Source organism: Acomys russatus, chromosome 18, assembly GCF_903995435.1.
Source record: "Acomys russatus chromosome 18, mAcoRus1.1, whole genome shotgun sequence".
Taxonomy (NCBI): domain Eukaryota; kingdom Metazoa; phylum Chordata; class Mammalia; order Rodentia; family Muridae; genus Acomys; species Acomys russatus.
Genome location: NC_067154.1, coordinates 11920317 through 11945970, shown reverse-complemented (window position 1 = coordinate 11945970; position 25654 = coordinate 11920317). Strand labels below are relative to the sequence as shown.

Genomic DNA, 25654 nt, shown 5'->3' with positions numbered 1-25654 from the left:
GGGGCTCACAGAGCCTGAACCAGGGAGCGTGCATAGGACTGACTCCTCCATACATATGTTATATTGTGTAGCTTGGTCTTCTTGTAAGGCTCCCAACAATGGGAGCAGGGGCTGTCTCTGACTCTGCTGCCTGTCTTTGGGACCCCTTTCTCCTACTGGGGTAGCCCCATCTAGCCTCAATAGAAGAGGGTGCTGCTATTGCATCCTACTACAACTTGATGTAGAACTGGGGGGAGAGTTGGAAGGGGAAACTGTGGTTGTGATATATATATAAAAAAAAAAAACCAAATAAATAAATGAAATGGCCTTACATTTTTTTATCTGTATTCCTGTTCCCCTTTGTTTTGGGCTATCATGGCCTCAATTTCATTATTTCATTCTCTTCATGCTTGCTTTGTTAAACACAGGAACAAATGCACACATATTTTCCTATTCATAATTCTCTCATATTTTCTTGTAAAGACAGTGCTAGCGTGACAGCAGTGGCGTGCTTTGTGTCGACATTGTAAGGCACAGTCTGTTTAAAGTTCAAAGCGACCTGTACAGGAGTTGCTGATTCAGAGAATGTTCTAGTCGTGGCAACTATGCTCACGTGTGGTATGTGCTCTGTCTCTCTTTTGTTCAAAATCAGCTTTTCTACAGCTATTTAGGGTTTGGAGGCTCTTCTCCTTCTGCTCTTATTTCTCCTCTTCCTCCTTTTCCTCCTTTTATTCCTCCTCCTCCTTATAATTCTGGATACAGATTTTTTCAGATAATATTCATATACCATATATTATAATTTACAGGCAAATCATCTAAACCGACTTGGTGATTTTTCTCAGCAATGGCCTCAGCTCAGGTCCCTTTCTTGAAGGTTGAGAATATAAAGGTGACTTTACCATGTAGCTATGGAACACCCGAGGAAGATCAGAAGCCAGGTTTTCCCCCTTCTAATCCTTTCTAGATCACAGCCCCGTGGTCACCAACACAAGTTCCACAGTCCTGTGTCACCAGCTAAAACATCTTCTCTTTTCCGCCCACTTCAGTCACTTCCAAACAAAGACTTGAAAAATGCCTGGAACTGATTTGGGAAGCAGACATGGGCCATTTTGTATACAGTTTTTTTTTCTTCTTTTTCTTAATTCAGTGCATGTGTGCGCCTTGTCTCTCAGGATGACTCGGTACAGTATGGAAGTAGTTCCTGTTCCGAGCAAATGGAGGGGGAAATCTGGAGGAAGATGACTGTGGCATCTGTTTGGAGCTTCATGTGTCTCCTCGATTCCATCACCTGCTGTCGCTTAGCAACCATAACTTATATTCCCTCCTACAGCTTCCCTCGGTGTATCTTATTATATTATGCTTATTCCTAAGAAATGTCCAGTGAATTTTGTTGATCCACAGACAGACGTGAGACTCTTACTTTAATACATTCAAAATTAGTCCATTAAGTTAAGTAGGTATTTCTTGAGTGACCCATACATGTAGAAAAGGCAGTACTTGGGTGCTTTTACGAGGTTAAAAAAATACAACACGGAGAGAAGTAAACAATAAAATAGATAAATAAAACACCACTAACTATGACAACTCCAAGCAAACAAGGCACAAAGCCACTGTGTGCTTATATGGATTTTTTTTTCCCTGTGAGATAATGGAGGGCTTCTCACTATGTAGCCCAGACTGTCCTTGAAACCACCATTTCTCCTGGCTTAGCTTCCTTCCTGAGTGCTGGGATTACAGATGTGTGGCACCATTTTCAGACCATCTAAGGCACCCAGAGCACAAAAGTGACGATCACAGATCCCAAGGCCATGCAGAGGTGTCCAGACCAGCTGGGAAGAGGACACACAATGCTCTGGTGTGTTACCAACATCAGAAGGGGCTAGTATTTTAAATAATAATGACACTGTTGCCACTGGAACCTCAGGTGTGGGTATCCCCCAGCTCCATGAAGTATATCTGCCTATATATGTGTGCAACTGTGGTGAATGGCTGTTTATCTTCTACCATCCATTGCCCTGTCAAGCAGTCACACGGGTGTTATGTAATCGAGCGCTGTGTGGGGGAGCCCATTTTTTACACAGTGGACAATGAGATTGTCTTCTAAGTTCTAAGTTCTAAGTTCTCAATTTTCTGATGAACCAGAAATAGTTTCTCAGTGATGTAGCCTCTTTATGTTTAAGGGGCATATACATGTGTCTAGGTAATTATATATACATTACATAGAAGACACAGAAAGCATGTACCTATGCACACCCATTGTGTGGATTCTATCTTCCCCCACTTAATAACTTTTAAATCTTCTCTATAGCAACAATTCTGGCCCACTGCTGCAAATATGCTCGTCCCCTCTGCTGATTTTCCCATAAATTTTTTGCTCTGTATTTTCAAAGTTTCCTGTATTCTTTTATCCCTTCCTTTCGGATTTGAATCATAGTGATGAAAAAACTTGACTGAGGTTAGTTGCTCTAGCATTTGTACATTTTCATTATTTTCTCTTAATGTATTCAAGTGTGTGATGTGGTAGGTGATTTCACATTATTATTATTATTATTATTATTATTATTATTATTATTATTATTAATGGCTGTACTGGGACCATTTTAATCATTTACCTGTTGTCAACTTCAGAAATGCTTCTGTGAATCCATGCAAATCAGCAAGAAAAGTTTGGAGGTGAAGAAAGGGCTTAGGTGGAGAAAAGGATGGTGATTTCCTTTATTTGTTTTAAATTGTTTAATTAATTACAAATTGTGTAAAAAATGGTGCTAGAGGTCCTTATTAAGGCACTGGGCTCAATGCCCAGCTCCATGAAATGTAACTGTCTATATATGTGTGCAACTATGACGGATGGCTCTTCTACCATCTGTTTATTTATCATCTAGACATCTGTCATCGATCATTAGTCTGTATTGTACTTCACCATTTGGCTGAGGGCTCAATTTCCAGCTGTCACATGGTACACCAGGATTCCCTGCCTGCCTGGCTTGGCAGAGAAGCTCGGGCTGGTGTGCCCTATCTCTCACAGCAGCGCCCTCTGCTCCACACCTGTGTGAAAAAGGGAACTCATCACAGTTGGCAAGGCTGAGTTCCAACATGCAGGGGATTGGGAGGTTGCCAGGCACGGTGGAGAGCAGGTGGCACTCTGCTAGGCAACTCGCTTATCAGCATCAGCTCCCAGCTCCACTTCAATTAACATTCCAGCGGCCATCCGCCCAGCGCTGATAGCGCCCAACCACCAACAAGCCGTGGAAAAATAAACTCTAGGTCTGGTGCTTGTGCGTGTGCATCCAGATCAAGTCCACAGGGCAGCCCAGAGGGAATCCTCCAAGACAATCCTAAGGTCAGCGATTCCCTCAATTTTTGCCTGGCTGAATAGCAGAGGGCAGCAACACCAGAACAGGCTGCAGCTTGGTCTGGAGGAACCACAGAGTGTAGCTGGCATTTTGCAAACAAGGATTCTCTATATAGCCCAGGCAGGCCTGGGCCTCGTGATCTTTCTGCCTCAGCCGGGATTGCAGGGGAGATTTCTCCACATCTGCCCCAGCGTGCAGCTGAGTCCTTGCAGGTCTCAAGGGCCAGGAGTGTTGCCAGGGCAGTCCAGACGTTCCCAGAGAGCTGAGTTTCATACACGTCGTCTGGGCCGATTTTTAGCATCGCAAGTAGTGTTCCGAGTGGGCTTCTATGATGTCATAGATACCCTTTTGAGATAAAGAACTTGATTTTGAGGCACAGAGGGGCCAGTAACTCATTTATAGCTGCCAGCCTAGTGAGCTGGTGCTTTCAGAGCGGAGTCCACTGTCTCTTTCCTTAGGAGGTTAACATTAATTGCTATTCCCCGTGAATATACAAGATGCCATATCTACGTGCATGCAAACAAATAAGAGCCGTGTGCATATGTGTGCAGTGTCTGTAGGGTTGATTTTACTTTCCTGCGGTTCTGAGGATAGGCATTAATACCTTTGCACACCTAGGCCAAGGCTTTATTGCTGAGCTATATATTCTCATCCATACCTTTTTTGAGACACGACACTTCTCCTATGTGTCTGCCTCCATCCCTTCCTCCTTTTCTCTTTCCTCTCTCCCCTCTCCCCCCTCTCTCTGTGTCTGTGTCTCTCTTGTATAAATGCTTGCCACCTTACATATGAGGGTCAGAGGAACATTTGCAGGAGTCAGTTCTCTTCCTCCACCATGTAGGTTCCAGGAGTCAATCTCAGATTGCCAGGCTTGGCAGCGAGCGCATTTACCTGCTGAGCCATCTAGCCAGCCTCAGGGACTTACTTTTTAAAAGACAGCTTAACGGGTGCCTTAGTTTGAGGAGGTCCCCAGGATCCAGACCTGCCTGTCATAAAGTTCTTCTTGTAGGTTTCCAGGACCCTGTGGGTCCTACTATTTCCCCATTCTTCCATGCTACTCACACCTAAAGTCTCAATAGGATGTCCTCTCCTCTGACCCACTTTCTTGGTAAGTAAAGATTTTCATGGTACATATGCCTTGGACTAGTGTTTTGATATAAGTGAGTATATACTGTTTGTCTCTTTTTGTTTCTGGGTGAATTCACTCATTATGATAATTTCTAGATCAATCCATTTGTCCACAAATTTCGGGAATTCCTCGTTTTTAATAGCTGAGTAGTATTCCATAGTGTAAATGTACCACAGTTTCTTAGTCCATTCTTCTACTGAGGGACACGTAGGCTGTTTCCATGTTCTGGCTATTATGTATAAAGCAGCTATGAACATGGTTGAGCATATGTCCCTGTTGTGTGGGAGGGCATTTTCTGGGTATATTCCAAGGAGTGGGATGGCTGGGTCTTGAGGAAACCCTATTCCCATTTTTCTGAGAAAGCGCCAGATAGCTTTCCAAAGTGGTTGTACTAGTTTGCATTCCCACCAGCAATGAAGGAGTGTTCCTCTAGGCAGTAAGCTTCGAACCCCTACTAAGACCTAGCCGACGAACAGGATATTCTCCACCGTTGAGTGGAGAGTGAGATCTGACTCTTACACGAACTCTGGTGCCCCTTTTCTGACCACGTCCCCTGGATGGGGAGGCCTGGCGGCACTCAGAGGAAGGATAGCTAGTTACCAAGAAGAGACTTGATATTCTAAGAGCATATATAGGGGGAGGAGGTCTCCTTCAATCACAGACATAGGGGAGGGGAGAAGGGGAGAAGTGGGAGGGAAGGAAGAATGGGAGGAAACAGGGGAAGGGCTAACAATGGAGATGTAATATGAATAAATTAATAAAATTAATTTAGAAAAAAGAATATAATATATGAATTTTAAACTAAAAAAAAAATAAATAAGTAGTCTTTCTTTAAAAAAAAAAAAAAAAAAAAGACAGCTTAAGTGCACTCCTTAGAAAACACAGAAGCCTGGCAGGGCAGAAGTTGTTGTAAGAGACTGGGGGGAATTTTGGGGTGAGTGTAGTTATTACACCACCTTTCTAGAGTCACAGGCTCTTGGTGAATAAAATGTGACCTAGGTCCCAGGAGGTCATTTGGAACATCTTTCTTCAACCTAGAACTACTGGCTTCTAAGGTATACGGCCCTCCTGCCATGTCTGTGGGCTACCCATTTCTACCTGGTGTGTCTTGTGTGTGAGGAATTTCATTTGTGATGTGGTTGCTGGCTTCCATGCTTCTAGACTCGGAATGGATACTAGGGAAAGTGGGAACTCTCCAGAGATTCCCTAGGCCAGAACTTGTACATGCTATCCTCAAACACGCAAGGAGAGGCCAGAACATTGTGGAACACACCTGTAGCCCCAGTACTGAGGAAACTGAGGTAGGAGGATTTTGAGTGTGAGGCCAGTCTGGACTACCTAGCAAGCAAGACTTTCTCTTCTTCGTTTCCTTTTCATTCTATAAATAGGTTCTCCCTGGGTGGCACTGGATCTTGGCTTGTAGATGAGGTTGGATTTGAACTTGCAGAGACCTCCTGCCTCTGTCGCCCCCCACCCCCGAGTATTGGGACATACAGTTATGTGCCATCTCACTCAGCTTTAAGATCCTTTCCTAAAACAAAGCAGCCATGGGAGCAAAAGGCATGGTTCGTGTACTGCCGGGATTTAGGGAGCTGCTGCAGTTCCGAGTGGCTATTGGCCATAGTGCTAGTCTCACTTGAAGGGTTGGGGTGGGCTGCCTTATGGACCCAGATAGAGCAGGCATGGCCACAAATTAGTATTTGGTGTCATGTAGATAAATTATCCTGATAACCAAAAGTGTTTCCCCTCCCGCCTGCTCCCAGACAGTCTGACGCTGGTGGAGCATTACAGTAAGAGGACTCATTTAAAAGTCAGCCCAGGAGGGTTCTTGTTATGAGCAGAGCCATTTCGTGCTACAGATTTTATGCTGGAAAGCCTGACATCTAGTGTCCTTTTGTAGGACTCCTCTGGCTTTTATTGTCATTTGAATCTCTTTGGTGAGGCCTGCTTTAACTTTTTGAATAACTACAGTGGCCCCCCCCCATGTTGAGATTTACTTTAATTTTTTAGCATAACTGTAGCTCCTTTGTTGATGGCTGTTTTCATCTTTAGTATAACTGAAGTCAGTTTGTCTTTAATCTCCATTTTTCTCTAAGGTGACATTGAGTTCAAGTTCTTAGGCTCACCTGCCTGACCTAAGAATAGCCATTCACTTACAATTCAACACTTGTTGAATGTTCTGCTTGAGGTGATGATAAATGTATGTTCTACTTAAACAAAACCACAATACCCTGCTATTTTCCTTTCTCCCAGAAAGGTGGGGAACTAGAAAGTCACCGAAAGTTCCCCCATCCTAAATATCCCAGCCAATCAGGTTAAAATGCTTTGTCCAGCTACTTAGATACAGTGTATCCAGAATAGAAGTAATTGTTCTTGTGTGGCTAGATACAATGTACCTGGAAAGAATTGGTTCTTCCTGACTTGTGTTATAGACTGTTTGCCCGACAGGTCAGACTTTGCTAAGTGTTCAACAAACTTCCATCTATCTGAGTCTGGTGTTTGAGTAGTCAGTACACAGTTATTCCTAATCTCAGCTATTCCTAATCTAGTGTCTGAGTGCCTTTCCAGTGCAGAATTGGGGTGGGTCTGTGGTCAGAGGGCCTAGGGCATGCTTGTAGAGGGCTAGCTAGAAGGACGCAATTTTACTGAAGTCAAGCTGGTGACCCATTGTCTGTTCCCAAGTCCTGGCATATTGGAGAGGTTGGGGAACAGAGTAGTAGAAAAATCAGAAAATGCTTGGCTCTAATTAATCATGTAACTGTTAATGCTAATTATTCAGATCTTTAATATTTACTTGGGATCTCCTCTCAGTTTCTCTGCTTGTGTGGGAACAAAGAGAAGGGGATGTGCTGAAACTGTGCTTCAGCCCAGAGACAGGCCCAGAGAAATCAAGTGGGGCTGAGAACATTCTTAGAAGTTGGAGACCAGGGCTTCTGCTTGGCTGAGGACCTAGGATCCTCTTACTTTCTTAATGGCGGTACTGTTGCCTCTGGGATTCCAGCGTAGGACACTTCCTTCCTAGTGACTGACTTCCTGCCAAGTAGCTGTATATAAATACAATTTACCTAGCAACAAGCCATTCATTTAAAGTCACAGCACTCTTTTTCCACCTTGAACAAAGGCATCATTATTAATAACAGTCAATACTTACTTAATATTGACCAGAGACTTGCTCTTCTCCTGTGTCTATACAATCTGTGACCTACATATGTTCTTCAGATGCTCTTATAGATTGTTCTGGTCTTTGTTCAAGTCATCTTGAGTTCTCTTCTTAGGATGCTTACATGAGTGGAGGCAGCCAAAGATAAAAAAACAAAAAAACAAAACAAAACAAAAAACCCAATACTATAACACATACTTGCTTAGCATGTTAGGAGTTAATACAGGTTATGGAAGGAAGGGCACTAGGAGCATTGTGGGTTTAGGTGAATAATTGCAACTTTAAGAATAAAGGTTGCAAACAATAGCCACCTGATATACACAATGTAGAGGAAGGGTTTATTCAGGCATGGTTTCAGAATATCAGGCCACATCCCTTGAGTCCTTTGGTTCTGGGCCCATGGTGAGGCAAAGCATCACAGCAGCAGTAGTAAGTGCCAAATGCTGCTCACATCTTGGTGGACAGGAAGCAGAGAGGATGGGACAAGTTGGGTCAGGTATAACTTTCAAAGGTATGCTACCAGAAGGAGAAAGGGGACAGGGATGATGAGGCGGAAGAGGGAGGAAGAAGAGGAGAGGAAGAAGATAAGGAGGAGGACCCCATCTGACATCTAACCTCCCATCTACACCACCAGTTGTCCACCAAGCCAGCTCATCAACATATGAGCCTGTGGGGACATTTCATTCTCAAACTGTCACAGCCTCTTTCGAGGCACCACCACGCTGTGAAGAAGTAAAGTGTCCCACAGGCTCATGTGTTTGAGCAGCTGGCTCCTGGCTAGCAGCACTGTTTAGGGCCTTGTGAGACCTCCGGAGGCGACCTGGGTGGAGGAAGTGGGTTTCTGGGAGCAGAACTTGACTTTAGGGGTTATAACCCAGCTCCAGTTCCAGCTGGGGCTTTCTTTCTCATGTTACTCAGGGATGTGGTGGTTCCTGCTGCATGCTCCCTATTGCCATGAGCTCCACCATGCTGTCCCTGTCACAATGGACTGCACTCCCTCAAAGTATGGACCACAGTGAAGCCTTCCTTCCTTAACTTGTTTCTGTCAGGCATTCTGTCATAGAAACAACAACAAAAGCAGCTAATACAAGGAGTGGGCCAAACAGGTGACCCAGGGAAATAGCTTGAGCAAAGGTCTGAAGCTGGGATGTGTGCAGAGCATCCATGTATTAAGAATAGATGTGGTAGCCGGGCGTGGTGGTGCACGCCTTTAATCCCAGCACTCGGGAGGCAGAGGCAGGCGGATCTCTGAGTTCGAGGCCAGCCTGGTCTACAAAGCGAGTCCAGGACAGCCAGGGCTGTTACGCAGAGAAACCCTGTCTCAAAAAAAAAACAAACAAAAACAAACAAACAAAAAGAAAAGAAAAGAAAAAAAAAAGACGTGGTACAGTGAATAGGGAGGAATTAGTAATAAGAGACTAGATGAGGGGAGCAGGGTTAGTGAAAGGCTTTAGCTTTTCCATTTGAGGAAAACTGGGAGCATTGGAAGGTTTGGCTAGAACTACTGTGGTGTGTCTTCAGTTGGGGCAGACCCTTGGCCCTATGTTTAGAGTAGGTGGCAGGAGAGCAGAGGGAAGGAAGGGAAGGAAGGCTCGGGTTACTGCAGCATCCAAAGAGCACATGATGACCACAGGCCCAGGGAAGAGGCTACGGATGAAAAGAGGCCATGATGAAAAAGCCCTGACTTTGAGGGCATTCTGAAGGACAGCAAAGAAAATTTCCAGGCACATGGGATGTGGACACATGGAGTGAAAGACAATGATGAATTGTAAGGACCATAAAGGTTTGGCTTGAAAAGAGAGGATGGTGTAATCTAACAGGGACACATTCTAGACAAGGGAGGCTTAGGGGAAAATACCAGACATTCAACTTGAAGAGCTGAGATATTTATGAGTATTAGATAAAGACTGTCAATAAGCTAGGCAAGGTGGCATATCCCTGTAAATCGCAGCACTCAAGGAGACAGAGGCAGGCAGATCACTATGAGTTTGAGGCTAGCCTGGTCTACAGAGCATGTCTAGGAAAGCCAAGGCTAACAGAGACACTGCCTCAAAAACAAACAAACAAACAAACAACTCCCCCCAAACAAATCAAACAAAACAAATAGACAAACTAAAAAATAAAACAAAACAAACAAAAAACTGCCAATAAACATTAGGGGCCTGAAGTATGAGCGTTAGGCTTAGGCTGAAAATAAATACTTGGGAGTTGTTGGCACATAGATGATATTCAAAACCCTCATCTCAGACGAAGCTTCTACAAATGAAGAAGACGATGAAAGAAGAAGAGAAACTCAAAACCAACCTTTTATAGCCCATGGCTTGAGAGGCCAGAGATCTACCTCCCCCTTTTTTTAATAAGAAAAAAAAAATCATAGTGTGGGTATTTTGCTTGCACGTAGGTCCATGCACCACATGTGTACCTAGTGTCTGAGGAGGCCAGGACTGGGCATTAAATCCCCTGAAACTGGAGTTGCAGATGGTTGTGAGTCACCATGTAGGTGCTGGGAATCCAACCCAGGTCCTTCGGAAGAACAGCCAGTGCAGCCCACATCTTTAGCCCCAAGGTCAGAGATTTTGTTTTGATTCCTTAGATTTGTTTATGTATATGGGTATTTTGTCTGCATATATGTGTCCATACCAGAAGAGGGTATTGGATACTGTGGGACTAGAGGTATAGATGGTTGCGAGTTGCCACGTGGGTGCTTGAAATTGAACCCAGGACCTCTGGATGAGCAGCTAGTGCTATCAACCGTGGATCCTTCTCTGCAGTACCAAGGTCAGAGATCTTGAACAAGAGTCATTCACAAACCAACTGGTCTGAATTGTGTGTGTGTGTGGAAAATCAATGTCATTGTCTTAGTTACTTTTCCTGTTGCTATGACAAAACACTCTGACAAAAGCAACTTGTATGAGGAAGGGTTCATTTTTGGCTCACAGTTCAAGGGTCCAGTCCATTATAGCATGGGGATCCTGGCAGCGGGAAGAGTTTGAGGCATCTGCCCATGTAGGCATCCAGAGTCAGGAAATGGAGTGAAGAACACTAGCGCTCAGCTCAGTCCATTTTTATACCATCCCGGATTCCAGCTTGGAAACCCGTTCTGTCCACACTTAAGATGGGTGTTCCTTCCCACACACATTTTCAAAAGCTAACCACAATCTAGATAGTTTTTTTTTTTTTTTTTTTTAATGCATGCCTGGATGCCTGTTTCCTAGTCAATTCTAGATCCCATCAAGGTTGACAATTAACCCTAATTACCACAGTTATTTAAAAAAAAATGGATTAGTGTAGACTAAAAGAAACCAAAGGACATAATAGCCAGAACATGGAAACAGCCTAAGTGTCCCTCAGTAGAAGAATGGATAAAGAAACTGCGGTACATTTACACTATGGAATACTACTCAGCTATTAAAAACAAGGAATTTCCGAAATTTGTGGACAAATGGATTGAACTAGAAACTATCATAATGAGTGAGCTAACCCAGAAGCAGAGAGACTCAAATAGTATATACTCACTTATATCTGGACACTAGGCCAAGGGGCATGTCCAATGAAAGTCTTTACTTACCAGGAAAATGGGATAGTGGTGAGGACATCCTAAGGTGAGAGAAATATAGGAGACAGGGAAATAGATGGATCCAGAGGGTCCTAGAAACCTACAAGAAGAACACTATGATGGGCAGATCTGGGCCCAGGGGTTCTACTCGATCTATGGCACCAACCAAGGACAATATGTGTAGTCATCATCAAACCCCTACCCAGATCTAGCCAAGGGACAGAATATTCTCCACAGTTAAGTGGAGACTGGGGACTGACTTCCACACGAACTCTGGTGCCCCTTATTTGGCCATGTTCCCTTGATGAGGAGGCCCGATGGCACTTGGAGGAAGGATAGCAGACTACCAAGAAGAAACTTGATACCCTAGCATCATATTCAGGGGGAGGAGGTCCCCCTCAGTCACAGTCATAGGGAAGGGGAGTGGGGTGAAAGCGGGAGGGAGGGAGGAATGGGAGGATGCACGGGATGGGGTAGCAATTGAGATGTAATATGAATGATTTTATTTTTCAATAAAAAAGTGCTTTCTTTAAGTTAAAAAAAAAAAAAAAAAAAAAAAAAAAAAGGTGTTCGCAGCCAGCGCCAGCGCCGCCTCTCGCTTGCCGAGGGAGAAGGGGGGTAAGTAAAGAGGTGCCCTTACCATGGCTCGTACAAAGCAGACTGCCCACAAATCCACCGGTGGCAAAGCACCCAGGAAACAATTGGCTACAAAAGCCACTCGCAAGAGTGCGCCCTCTACTGGAGGGGTGAAGAAACCTCATCATTACAGGCCTGGTACGGTGCACTCCGTGAAATCAGACGCTATCAGAAGTCCACTAAACTTCTCATTCGCAACCTCCCCTTCCAGCGTCTGGTGCGAGAAATTGCTCAGGACTTCAAAACAGATCTGTGCTTCCAGAGTGCAGCTATTGGTGCTTTGCAGGAGGCAAGTAAGGCCTATCTGGTTGGCCTTTTTGAAGACACCAACCTGTGTGCTATCCATGCCAAACGTGTAACAATTATGCCAAAAGATATCCAGCTAGCACGCCGCATACGCGGAGAACGTGCTTAAGAGTCCACTATGAGGGGAAACATTTCATTCTCAAAAAAGATTTTTTTTTTTCCTCTTCCTGTTATCAGTAGTTCTGAATGTTAGATATTTTTTCCATGGGGTCAAAAGATACCTAAGTATATGATTGCGAGTGGAAAAATAGGGGACAGAAATCAGGTATTGGCAGTTTTTCATTTTCATTTGTGTGTCAATTTTTAATATAAATGCAAGATGTAAAGCATTAATACAAGCAAAATGTTTCAGTGAACACATTTCAACAGTTCAACTTTATAACAATTATAAATAAACCTGTTAAAAATTTCTGGACAATGCCAGCATTTGGATTTTTAAAAAATAAGTAAATTTCTTATTGACAGCAACTAAATGGTGTTTGTAGCATTTTTATCATACAGAGGATTCCATCCATTCACTATACTTTTCTAACTGAGTTGTCCTAATGCAAGTACATGTTTTTTTATTAATTTATTCATATTACATCTCGATTGTTAGCCCTTCCCCTGTTTCCTCCCATTCTTCCCTCCCTCCCATTTCTCCCCTTCTCCCCTCCCCTATGTCTGTGATTGAGGGAGACCTCTTCCCCCTATATATGCTCTCAGAATATCAAGTCTCTTCTTGGTAACTAGCTATCCTTCCTCTGAGTGCCACCAGGTCTCCCTATCCGAGGGACATGGTCAGAAAAGGGGCACCAGAGTTCGTGTGAGAGTCAGATCTCACTCTCCACTCAACGGTGGAGAATATCCTGTTCGTTGGCTAGGTCTTGGTAGGGGTTCGAAGCTTACTGCCTGTATTCTCCTCAAGTACATGTTTTTAATGTTGTCTGTCTTCTGTGCTGTTCCTGTAAGCTTGCTATTAAAATACATTAAACTAAAAAAAAAAAAAAAAAAAAGGAAAGAAAGAAAGAAAAGAAACCAAAGGAGCGTTAGCTCTAAATACATTGGACGAAATGGGGAAAACTGGGTAAGAATTAGCTAACACAATGTTGTAGTTTAGAGGTAGTTGTCAACCTGACACACCTGGCAAGAGTGAACCTCAGCTGAGGAACTGGCCAGATGGAAAAATCTATTTGGCTTGTTGACACGTCTGTAGGACATTTTCTTGATTGCTAGTAGATGCAGGAAGGTCCAGCCCACTGTGGGCAGTACCATCTTTAGGCAAGAGGGCCAGCCAGTTAACAGCAGCTCTTCCTGGAAGCAAGCCAGCAAGCAGGAGTCCTCCATAGTCTCTGCTTCAGTCCTCGCCTTGGCTTCCTTCAACGATGGAACTAGAATTTGTAATCCAAATTGACTCTCTCCTCTCTCAAGTTGCTTTTGGTCAGTGTTTAATCACAGGAACAGAAAAACAGACAAATGAAAGCATTAATGTTAATTTTCTTAGCTGTGATAATGGGAGAATGATTCCAACGGGGCTGTGTGGCAGCCAAGAGGGCACGGGGTATGCAGGTTTCAGATGGCTCAACAGATACCCGTGGAGACAGGGCAAGCGCGGCGAAACGGCAATAACTGATGAGTAGCTGACTATATGAAGAATGAGAACTAGGTATGCTTTATGCTTTTTTTTGTCCTCCTCTCCCACTGCCCCCTGCCCGCCCCCCCCTTCCCGGTTCTGTTGCTTAAAAAATTTCAGACTAAAAGAAAAGGAAAAGGTTGATGGAAGAGGAATAATCATTACAGAATAACACAGGGAGTAGTAAAAAGGTCAGAGTGGGAGGTATGTGGCTTGGAAACCAAGTGAAAGAAGCCTGTGAAGTAAGGAGGGGGGAGCGGGAAAGACATGAAATTCCACTGGCGGGCCAGGTAAAACGAGTGAGAAATGAGTGTTGGGTTTAAGGACAATCTGTGGTGAGTATATGGTGGGGGGATAGCCCCTCTGCTGACTAAGTCCAAAGGATGAACATGGGGCCTCAGACATGGGCATTCCAACATGTGCATCTGATTATGTGTGTGTCTTTGTGGAGGATAGCTTGTGGGGAGTGAGCTGTGCAGGGCATAGCAGTGGAATCACCCCAGTGTGTTTGGACAACTGTGAGTGCATTAAACTCTGGCATTAGCTTTTATTTCACAGTGTGGATTTATTCAAATGGAGGTGGGTGAGCAGGCAAAATGGAGCCACTAGAGCACAGATACGTTTGTTTCCTTTTTTCCACTGCTTTTAGGGATGTGGGTCACAGGGATAGTTTTGGGTTGTTGTTCAGGCAGTGAGATTAGAAAGGCAAATTCCACTTTCCCCCAATAGTAATCCCAGGGATGCCTCTCCTCCTCCTCCTCCTCTTCTTCCTCCCCTTCCTCCTTCTTTTTCTTCTTTTTCTTCTTCTTCTTCATGTTTTCTTCTTTTCTCATTTTTCCCTCCCCCTTTCCTCCTCTCCTTCCCTCCCTCACCCCCTTTTTTTTTTTTTTATCCTAGACCTGTCCACTTGATAAGCCCCAGAACTGCCTGTGAGGCCGGCCCAGGCACACCTGTGAAAGTATCTAGATTGTGGTTAGCCCCTGCAAATGTCTGTGAGGGATTGTCTTGATTGGATTCATCAGTGTTGGAAGACACCTCACCAAGTTGTAGTCACTTGGGAAACATCTTGCCTCAATCTCCATCGCTCTCCTTACTTCTTCCCTTCTTCAAAATCAAAGCAGCATTCATTTATGGCAGACAAAGCAAATATATAAATGCTACTCCCATTACTTATATCTGATAAGATCCGTTTATAGTTTTGAGGTTTTTGTATAATAAATCTACGTAAAGTATTATTTATATGATTTTAACTTGCCTTTTAGTGTTATGTTAGAAAAAAAAAACTATATGTCATCAGAGATCCACTTGCTTCTGCCTCCTGAAGTGCAGGAGTTAAAGGTGCCTGTCACCTGGCTATCTTTCTTTTCTTTTCTTTTCTTTTTTTTTTCTTTTTTTAAAGACAAGGTCTCATGTGCCCTAGGCTAGCCTGGGCCTTGCTATGAAGAATTGCCCCTGATAGCCTTATCTGTGCCTGCTAAATGCTGGGTTAACAGTATGACAAATTTCTCAAGTTTGGGGATCAAACACAGAGCTTCATGCATGTTAGGCAAACATTTTCTCAACTGACCCACAACACCAGCCCCAGGCACAAATCTTTTTGTTTGTTCACTTGTTCATTTGTTCGTTTGTTTTGATCCCCCCTTCCCCCCGCCCCCAGAAACAGAGTTTCTCTGTGTAGTCCTGGTTGTTCTGGAACTCTCTCTGTAATCCAGGCTGGCTTTGAGCTCAGAGATCAGCCTACCTCTGCTGGGCCTAAAGGAGTGCACCACCGGGCTTCCGGGCATGACTTTTAAAAGCATCACCGTGCTCAGCAGATACATGGGGAACTATCTCATTGGTGTGAAACATCATTTTATTTTATTTCTGTGAGAAAGAGTCTCACTATGTAACCTTGGCTGGCCTGGAACTCAATATGTAGATCAGGTTGACCCTGACCTTGCAGAGATCTGCCTGCCTAGGCTGCAGTTACAAGCATGCACCACTAGCTGTAGTCTCAGAAGGCAGTTGCATTTCCCACAGAGTAACTGTAATGTGTATTCCTCAACTTGGTATCAGCTATGCATATATATATATATATAATATTTTAAATATATGTAATGGGTTTGTGTCTTTGGTTGTGTGTGTGTGTGTGTGTGTGTGTGTGTGTGTGCGCGCGCGCGCTCAGGTGCCTGCAGAGGGCAGAAGACGGAGATGGATGCCACCCCCTCCCCCTGCCCCCTCTTCCTGCCCCTCCTTCTTCTCCCCTCCACCCTCTCCCCCTGCCCCTTTCCTCCCTCGGAGTTTCAGGCGATTGGGAGCCTTGGCTGCAGCTCTGCTTTTGTTTGTTTTGTGTTTTAACCACTGGGCCATCTCACCAGCTCAGCGGCTTTTAAGATTTGACTTTAGTCTTGCATTGCTCTCTTGTTTCTGACTTCTGTTTCTAGTTGACCAGAGACACTTGATCTTTCAAAAATTTTTATGTGAGAGAAATAGTTAACTTAAAAAAAATAGTTCCGAGACGATAGAAATGACTTAATTGCGATCTAAACCTTCTGTTTCTTGGGTACCACATTTTGAAAGTTTCTTTTTCCCCTTTCTACTTTGTGACACCAGAACCAGATTTCAGTTAGCAGCCTGTGGTGCAGCTCCAGAAGTTGGTCGGTAGGGGGAGCAGCATGCTTCTCTCCAGGGCGGACAGGCACCAGACCTTCTTAGAGAAGAAGCCACTTTTCTTTCCTTGCTCTTTCTTCCTATCTATCCGCTTTTGGTTTTTGCAGACTCTGCTGTCATCATCGTTTATTCCCAACTGTCTTGTAATCTGCTTGAATGCAGTGTCTCTCGCAGACTCCCTCAACCTCTTTTCCTCTTCGAAGGATGCATTCAGACGTCATTTTTCTTTTGCAAAACCTGCCCTCCAGTGCTGGGCACCATCTCCCAGGGTGCAGGCTGAGCTGCCTATTTTGTTTGGTCTTTCATCCTTTTTCCCTTGACAGAGGGGTGTCACTTGCAAAGCCTTTTTGAAGACCTTTCCCTTTCACGCAACAGCTCTTTAACCTTCCCTCCCTCTGACATAGTCAGTACCCACTCCCCCCACCATCTACCCCCACCAGCAAGCCCAAATGAAGACTCTCTTGAGAGGGTTACCACTGATCTAGCGATAATTTAACACAAGCAGTTTAGCTAAATGACCCCCTTTCTCCTAATGAGGACAGAAGGGCAGGATCCCATTGGGAGGATGAAGATCGGCAGTTGACCTGCACCAAAGTGCCTGTCCACTGGATTCCCCGATTTTGTCTGTAGGGACTATGAAAGGCAATAACGTATAATTTCCAAGTTTTTTTTTTTTTTTTTAAATAACATACAAAAGGCAACACACTTAAAAATGGTGAGATAGGGGCTGGAGAGATGGCTCAGAGGCTAAGGGCACTGCTGCTCCTCCAGAGGTCCTGAGTTCAATCAATTCCCACCCACCACATGGTGGCTCACAACCATCTATAATGTGATCTGATGCCCTCTTCTGGCCTGCAGGTGTATGTGCGGGAAGAGCACCGTGTACATAATAATAAATTAAAAAAATCTTTAAAAAATGGTGAGATTAATGTACAATATTTTTAAAAAAATAGTAGTCTTTTGTATGAATGGTATAGTTTAGTGACCTGAAGCAAGTTTTTGTCTCAAAGTATTTGTAATGAGAAAATTAAGATGGTAGCAACCTACCTCCACCATGTTGGTCCTGGGGATTGAACCCAGGTGGTCAGGCTCAGTGACAAATCCTTTACCCACTGAGCCATCTTGCTGGCCTTGCTGTAATTCTTTTTAATGCACAGCATTTATCAAACCATGTTTAAAAACTGTTTAAAACTTGATAAAAATACAATTAAAAGACATAGACCAGTGGGGTATAGGAGCAGAGTTCTTGCTTGTGGCCCTGGGTTCAGTCCCCAATACCAAATACATTTTGAAAATTAAAAATAAAGCAAACAACTATATTCTTGGTCTAAATCTCTGTGCTTAAAAATATTTATTTCTTATGTATACAGTGCTTTGCCTGCATGTACACCTGGACACCAGAAGAGGACACCAAATCTCATGATAGATGCTTGTGAGCTACCACATGGTTGCTGGGAATTGAACTCAGGACCTTTGGAAGAACAGTTGGTGCTCTTAATCTCTGAGCCATCTCTCTAAGCCCCAAATTTCTCTGTACTTTAATTTTAGGATTCATAAAGATTTATGCACAGGGATGGAAAACATAGTAGCATTTATAACTGAAAAGCTAAAACATTTATGGGTACACGTTTGTTTTTGTGTGGTCATGGCATGAATTGCTATGTAGTAATGACCTCGTAAAACTGTGGGTGCAGAAGGAAGATGGTTATGGTGTGTTTATTTTAGCCAATAAAATGTGAGCTGTGTGCCTACAAGTTTTATATGTTACATTTGAGGAAAACAAAGTTTGTTGGAGGATTATTTGTGGATGTGTGCAAAAACATAATGGATTTAATTCCAATTTATTTTTTATTATTCTATGAGTCTGAGTGTTTTGTCTGCATGCAGGTATGCACACCACATGCAATGCCTGGTTCTGGAAGAACCACGAGAGGGTTTGGGATCCCCTGGGACTGGAGTTGGAGATATTTGTGAGCTGCTGTATATGTTCCAGGACTCGAACCTGGGTCCTCTGCAAGAGCAGCCAGAACTTTCTCTAGACCAATGAAATGGATTTATACTTAGCTTTATGAATGGCTGAGGAAAAATGCAACTAAATGTTAACAGTCATCGACTTTCAGTAGATGAGGATGGATGGCAAGGAATGCATTTATGTAACTGAAAGAAGTGATGGGCTTATGGGTAATTTTTAGTATTTTAAAATTGTTTTTAAACAAGTATCTCTGGACAATACGAGGCCAGAGAGAATTGTGGAAATTTTGAGCCAAGACTGCCCTCTGCTGGAAATACTATGTCATGCACCCGCTTGGTTTGAACATCTTCCTGGCTCCTGAAGAAGGCAGCTGACCTAAAACACTCTGAACCCCGCCCCCTGCCCCGCTACCCCCCACCCCCGCCGGAGCTTACCCAGACCTCCACACCTAGTCGGCTTGACAGAATTTCTCGGGTACCATCCACAGAGAGTCAAATGCAATTTGGGTTTAAACGTCTGTTTGGAGGCCTGATAATTTGGCATTGAAGACTTTCAGCAGAATCATGCATTTTTAAATTTCCGTTTAGATGCCGGGCGTGGTGGTACACGCCTTTAATCCCAGCACTCGGGAGGCAGAGGCAGGTGGATCGCTGTGAGTTCGAGGCCAGCCTGGTCTACAAAGCTAGTCTAGGACAGGCAAGGCTACACAGAGAAACCCTGTCTCAAAAAGGAAAAAAAAAAAAAAAATTCCATTTAGGCTGAGATTTTAAATACAGATTTTTTTCTATTCATTCTCTGTGTGTCTCTTTTCTCTCTTTCACTCTCATTCTCTCTCCCTCCCCCTCTCTCTCCTTCCCTCTCCCTTGCCTTTCTTTGTGACTGTGTGCTCCAGCACCTATGGAAGAGCAGCAAGTGCCTCTTAGCTGCCGAGCTGTCCATCCAGCCTGAGGCTGAGCTCTTTCAGTGATTGTGTATCGGGTTATAGCTCTGGTTACAGAAGGCCAGGACACACTTTGCACCAGGTGAGGTAAGTTTATTTATGGACATTGATGTTATTATCAAAAATTTTTATAAAAGATGCCTCAAAATGGAAGTTTAGTTTAAAGAGACATTCAAACTGTGTGTGGTGGCCTTTAATCCCAGCACTGTGAATTCAAGGCCAGCCTGATCTACAAAGCGAGTCCAGGACAGTCAAGGCTAACACGGAGAGATCCTGTCTTGAAAAAACAAAACAAAACAAAATAAACAAACAAACAAAAAAACAAAAGAGACATTCAAAATTTAATGCAGTAATGCAGAACTAAAATCCAATTTTGTCTGTTTAAAGCAACAAGGTTTTCTTAAAATTTTGCTGCTTTTGTAGTGTTTGCACAAAGTAATTGGCTTTTATGTTTTATTATGACATGTAATAAGTATGTAATTGCTTATGTCAGACAGTGGTGGCACCTGCCTTTAGTTCTCATACTTGGGAGACAGAGGCAAGTGGATCTCTGAGTTCAAAGCCAGCCTCATCTATGGATAGAGGGAGTTCCAGGACAGCCAGGGCTACACAGAGAAACTCCTGTTTTGAAAACCAAACCAAAACAAAAAAGACGACTGCTTATGTCTTTGCTGATTTCCTGGGGCTTTTGACTACTGAGGAAACTGTCAGCACAAGGAAGGGTCATCTAAGGGTCTGTTTGCGTGCAGACCATTTAAAAGGTCACTTACAAACAGTGGCTGTTTTCAAGTAGGCTCTATTGCATTTTCCGCCCTATGTAGATGACTAGGACTATGTAGATCTATCAGCCTGTGGTGGTCCGAGGGAGGATGTCTCCCACAGGCTCAGGGGGTCTGAGCACGTGGTCCCCAGTTGTTTGGGAGATGTTTAGGAGGTACAATCTTGCTGGAGGAGGCAGTCACTTGGGGGCAGGCTTTAAGAATATATAGCTTGGCCCTAATCCCAGTAACAGATGTGACCTTTTAGCTTTCTGCTCCTACCATCCCATGCCTGCTGTGGCTGCCACGCCTACCCATCACAATGACTTATTTAGATAGTGTGTAGAAGCTTTCAAAGTTAAAGGCCTGTAAGTTTTGTATCAGTGAAACAAGCAACGCGTGTCCTGCCTTACACAACGTGCAGTATGTCTGGACTTCTCACACACAAAACAGCCAGTGACATCTCTGGCATTTCCACTGTTTGAAATCAGTAGCGGTCCGAAGAGAGGCCTGCCATTTTGTGCAGGCCTGCTATTTAAAGCCGGCCTACACCTTGCTTTGACCAGAGCAACATTTCGTTGCTGTGTATAGGAAACACACTTGCTCATCAGGATGGGCGTCTACGTGCAGTCTCTAGCTCTGCTTCCTCCAGTAAGAGGTGTGGAATTTAGTGTCTTGCTGCCCCTGCAGCCCTACTGGGCCAAAGACTATACATTTGGTAAGGTTTTGTAGGGGTGTAAGACCCCTATCCAGTCCAGTTTGGCAGAGTTCTGTCTCCGAGTCTACTCCTTTGATAGATACGGCGAGTGCAAGGAAGACTCTGGTATCTTTTCTGTGGAGGCCAGCTTAATAAACACGCTAACTTTGAACGTGCAGGGGGTGGGGGGGATGGGGGTGCAAGTGGGGGTGAAGGAGGGGGTAGGGGCAGGGGGTGGTGGGGGTGGGTGGGTGGGGATTTGATCTGAAGTTCCTAGGAAAAAAGCTACACCCATGTCGAAGAGTCTACAGGCTTGATTGTGTTTCCCGACTATGCAGAGCTGGAAAGCTGCAGATCTATGGTGGAATGGTCTTGGGCTGTCTTTGGGTTTCCTCAAGCCATTCTCTGCCAGCCTCTGTGTCTGACCCACCATCCTTTCAGCTACCAGGGAGAAATCTTTCAGAATGTAGTCATCTCCTGGCTTCTACAAACTCACAAGGCAAGACTGGCTGTCACCGGATAGCATCTGAAAGCCGCCACAGAGATTGCCCCCATTTTTAATTTGCTATAGCCCCGCCTACCTCAGGGCTTCCACCAACAGGTTTGTAAAATGCCCTGATTTGTGACAGATGGCCTTTGCTTCTGTGACTGTAACATCTTCACCAAGCTGCTTTCACATCAGAATATGTTATTTGTGGCCCCCTGAATCTATATTCTCAGGCCAACAGGACTCACTCAAGAATAAACTATCGCTGATTCCCTTTGAGTGGAGGGCTGTGTTTTGTTCTAAGAAGGGTGGTAGTCTACAGGCCCAAGCAGGGAGCACAAGAGCCGCTCTTATAAAGATTTTTCTCTCCCACCCAGCATAAGAGCAAAGTTACAATTTAACTGCACAGAGAGATTAGAAAGTCTGATGATACCACCTCTGGGCCTTCCTGAACAACGTGAACATTAACAGTGGTCACCTAGTGTGCTTAGATGTTTGCATCTGTTTATCTTGACAAAATCCTTTGGAAAGAGGAAAGGCATAGAAACAAAGGCATTTGTTTACCACTGTCAAAGTTTTCAACCATGTTGTAGCAGGAAAGCAGGGTGAAGAGTGGAGTCAAAACTCGCATACAAAGGGCCTAGAGAGATGGCTCAGTGGTTAAGAGCACTGTCTGCTCTTCCAGAGGTCCTGAGTTCAATTCCCAACAACCGCATGGTGGCTCGCAACCATCTATACTGTGAGCTGATGCCCTCTTCTGGCGTGGAAGGTGTACATTCAGATAGAGCACTCATATAGAAAAAAAAATCTTAAAAAAATTAGTGTACAAAGATGCCAGCCTGGAAATGCTACCTCCTGAAGGTTAACATGAGACAACATGTTCATTAAAAAGTACACACAAAATAAATGACCTACAAAGGTTCCAATATGCTAGGCATGGGTGCTGTGGAATGGCTTCTTCTTTTTAAAATCTCAGGTGTATGAGTGCTTTGCCTGACTAGATGTATGTGTGCCACATGCCTACCTGCCACATGGTGCCTTTAGAGGTCAGAATTGGCGGGGTCAGATCCCCTGAAAATGGAATTATGAATGGTTATGAGGTACCATGTAGGTGCTGGGAAGCGAACCCAGGTCTCTGAAGAGCAGCCAATGATCTTAACTGCGGAGCCACTCTCTGGCCTGTCATCAAACACCTCAGCTTTTCTCCTAGCTCTAGCCACCCCTTTCCTCTGTGAGTTTTCTGATTCTTACTAAAGTGTGGGCATCTACCACTCTCCGTGGGGGCCCTGCTCAACAACTTGTTCTGGGATTCTGGGACACATGAATGCAGAAAGGCCAGCCAATGCTCTCTGGGCCCAAATAGCCACCTATCACAGTTGGCAAGCAGCCAGCGAGGAGCTGACTGTCTCTAATTTTGGGATATGGGGGTGGGGGGGGGGAGAGGCCACCGTGCTTTCTTTTCCCCCTTTTCCTCAGTGAGTACACCCATCTCAACAACTGGTCTCTTCTCGTTTCTGTTTCTCTGGAGCTGGCCAAGCTGGCAGGCTCTAGGCACATAGAAAAACGGTGGCCCAGGATTCTGAGATCCATGGCCTCCTGTGGTAGCTGAGTTCATGCGAAGACAATGTGTGTGGGACTGAGATGTGACAGGCACCACACAGCATAGTAGAGGTGGGGATTGTTGGGGGGGGGGCAACAGATGCGGCAGTGTCTGTGCGGTGGCAGCTACGACAGTATGCCGGCATGCACCGGCACTTGGTCCAGGGGACACCTAGACACTGGCTCCCCTCACCACTCACCCACACACTTCTGTGCCACCACGCCTCCTTTGTGTAGCCCCATTTTCTTCCTTCTGGGCATTCCTCATTAATTCAGCTCTATGCTCACGTACCACACCATGTTGTGCTGGCGCGTTTGACATCCAATTTATCATCTCGTCCCTGATCACGTAGCCTTCCTGTTCTTTTACTGCACAGAGCCTTGTGCTCAAGACTATAGATTTAGCCTTCTAGGTAGAAAGGCTTCCCCTTAAGCATGAAGGCCATCCTGGCATGGATGGCAAGCTTTTTTGTTACAGTGCGAGTGTGGTGAGAATGTACCACACCTCACAGATAGGGACACATATTACATAAATAAAAAGTAATAAAGAATCTCATACTCAAAAGTGGAGCTCTTAATTACCCAAATTACAGATGATCACTCGGTAAAATTTGCAAAAATGGGTATTTACTTTTTAAAAATACTGCCCCAGAGCTGGGCTTGGTGGCACCTACAGGTAATCCCAGCATTCAGGGAGGCAAAAGCAGGCGGATCTCTGTGAGTTTCAGGCCAGCCTGGTCTACAAAGCGAGTCCAGGACAGCCAAGGCTAACACAGAGAGACCGTATGAAATCCAGGGCATGTGGACTCAGGTGTGTCTGTCCAGTGAGACCCACGGGGAGATAGCAAAAGGCTTAGGGTCTAGGTACCTGGAAGTGCAGCCCAGGATGGTGGGGTGTATTTATTCCAGGCTGGTCAAGGCTTGAAGTAAAGTTTTACCTTCTAAAACCCCTAGATGGCGCTCCTTGTTAATTGTGAGTCTTTTCTCTTTCCTCTTTGGAAGCTATTGGCTCGCAGCCTTTGCCCCAGGCCCAAGTGATCTGCCATTGTCCAGCGGAAAGTCACAGTTGTCAGACGCAGGGAGTGACGTCAGAGATGAGTTTTGCTGGAAATAACCCTCACCTCTAGGGTATTTTAGAATGGTTTACAGTGATGGGACTGTCACGGGTGACTTGTTTATGTGAATGGCGTGTGGTTCTCCTTCTTCCAGGCATGACAGTATAATTCTGTGTACACAAAGAGCCTTTCATGGTTGGAGGCAAAACATTTAGATGGAACAGCCTTTGGAGAGTTTTGGAAGAGGAGGTGTGTTGAGGTGTCAGGGTCTGCAAGCAGCCCATACTCTTCAACCCCTTTTCTTTCTGGTTCAAACTTTCTTCAAACAAGACAATTCCAGGAAAACTCATGTCCATTACAAGTATCCAATGACCCATTATCTGATTTCCATTTTATTTGAGGTATGGGACACATTCGTGGTCTGGGTCATCAAGAACTTTCTTAATCAAACAGGCATTCAATGGCACCATAGTTAGCTGAAATCCCAGCAATTTTAAATTATTTTTCCTTGCAGGTTTATGAGGCTCACTCATAAGGGAAAATTGTATACCTTTAAGCTGAGACATTTTATACAAAGATGTATGTATTCAATATAAAATAATGATCATAGTCAAGCTAATTAGCATACTGCCAGCCCATCAAGCTCCTATTCTTACCTCCCCCATGTACATTTATTTTATTTGTGTGTGTGTGCGTGTGCACACACACGTGCGTGTTTTTGTGGGAGAGTGCAAGTGCCCATGTGCCCATGTAGAGATATAGTTTCTAGGGGTTGAACTCAGGTTGTCAGGTTTGGCTATCAGTGCCCTAGCCATTGAGCCATTTTGCCCACCCTTCTCCCTTCTTTTGTGATGAGAACTCTGAAGATCTATCTTTTCGGTAAATTTCAGGTGGATAATGCCAGTGGTTGACTGCTCATGCCTCTGCGTGAAGGTCCCTAGAGTTTAGGGAATCAGACTTTTAATATTAGGAAGAAGAAATGATTTAGGAACAGAGAAACTTTTTGTGACAGGGCAGAGAACTCATGTGGGGGCTGCTTGGGTAGGAGACTCTGGGTTTCATGAGTACTGAAGACCCTTGGGGATGCCAGACAGTGGTGAAAAGGAAACAGTGGGGGATGTCCCCTTAACAGATGATCCTGAGGGCTGCTGGTCTCTGACTTGGATGGGACATTCCTGACCCGACCCAACAGGTGAATCCTAGGAGCTGGCTTTTTGTGGAAGATGTAGTCACTGTACTTTGCTCTAGTTTCTAATACATCTATCTATCTATCTATCTATCTATCTATCATCTATTTAATTTGCTCCAAGGAGTGGTTTACGGTTGAAGCTGTCACTGTGGATAAAAATCCAAGTCTTCAGAGGGGCAAAATGTGACTGTCCAATGGCAAAAACACCCAAGGTGGGCTGCAGCTCTTGAGTCAATTTATTGGATGTTATCAGCAATATTTTGTGGCTTTGCTTTATCTGTTCTTACAGTTAGGCAGTCTGTTGGAAGTAAGCGGTCTGGGGACCATGGGCCTAGAACAGGCTGGGTTTCAGGTTCTGTTGGGCATTGTAGGAATGGGTTGTAAAGGTGGGAAAGAACAGCCTGGAAGAAGAACAGGGCCCTCCCAGAAATTGCTGCGGCAGGATCTGTGGCTCTCTGGCTTCCTCTGTCAGTTACTACCACATGATATAAAGGAAAGCTAATGTGGGTGATGAGAGAGAGAGAGAGAGAGAGAGAGAGAGAGAGAGAGAGAGAGAGAGAGAGAGAGAGAGAGAGAA

At 44.5% G+C, this 25654-nt stretch overlaps 1 pseudogene; it reads left to right on the top strand.

The window, feature by feature from the left end:
- Positions 1 to 11798: 11798 nt before the first annotated feature.
- LOC127202136 (histone H3.3A-like) lies at positions 11799 to 12659 on the top strand (annotated as a pseudogene).
- The last annotated feature ends 12995 nt before the right edge of the window (positions 12660 to 25654 follow it).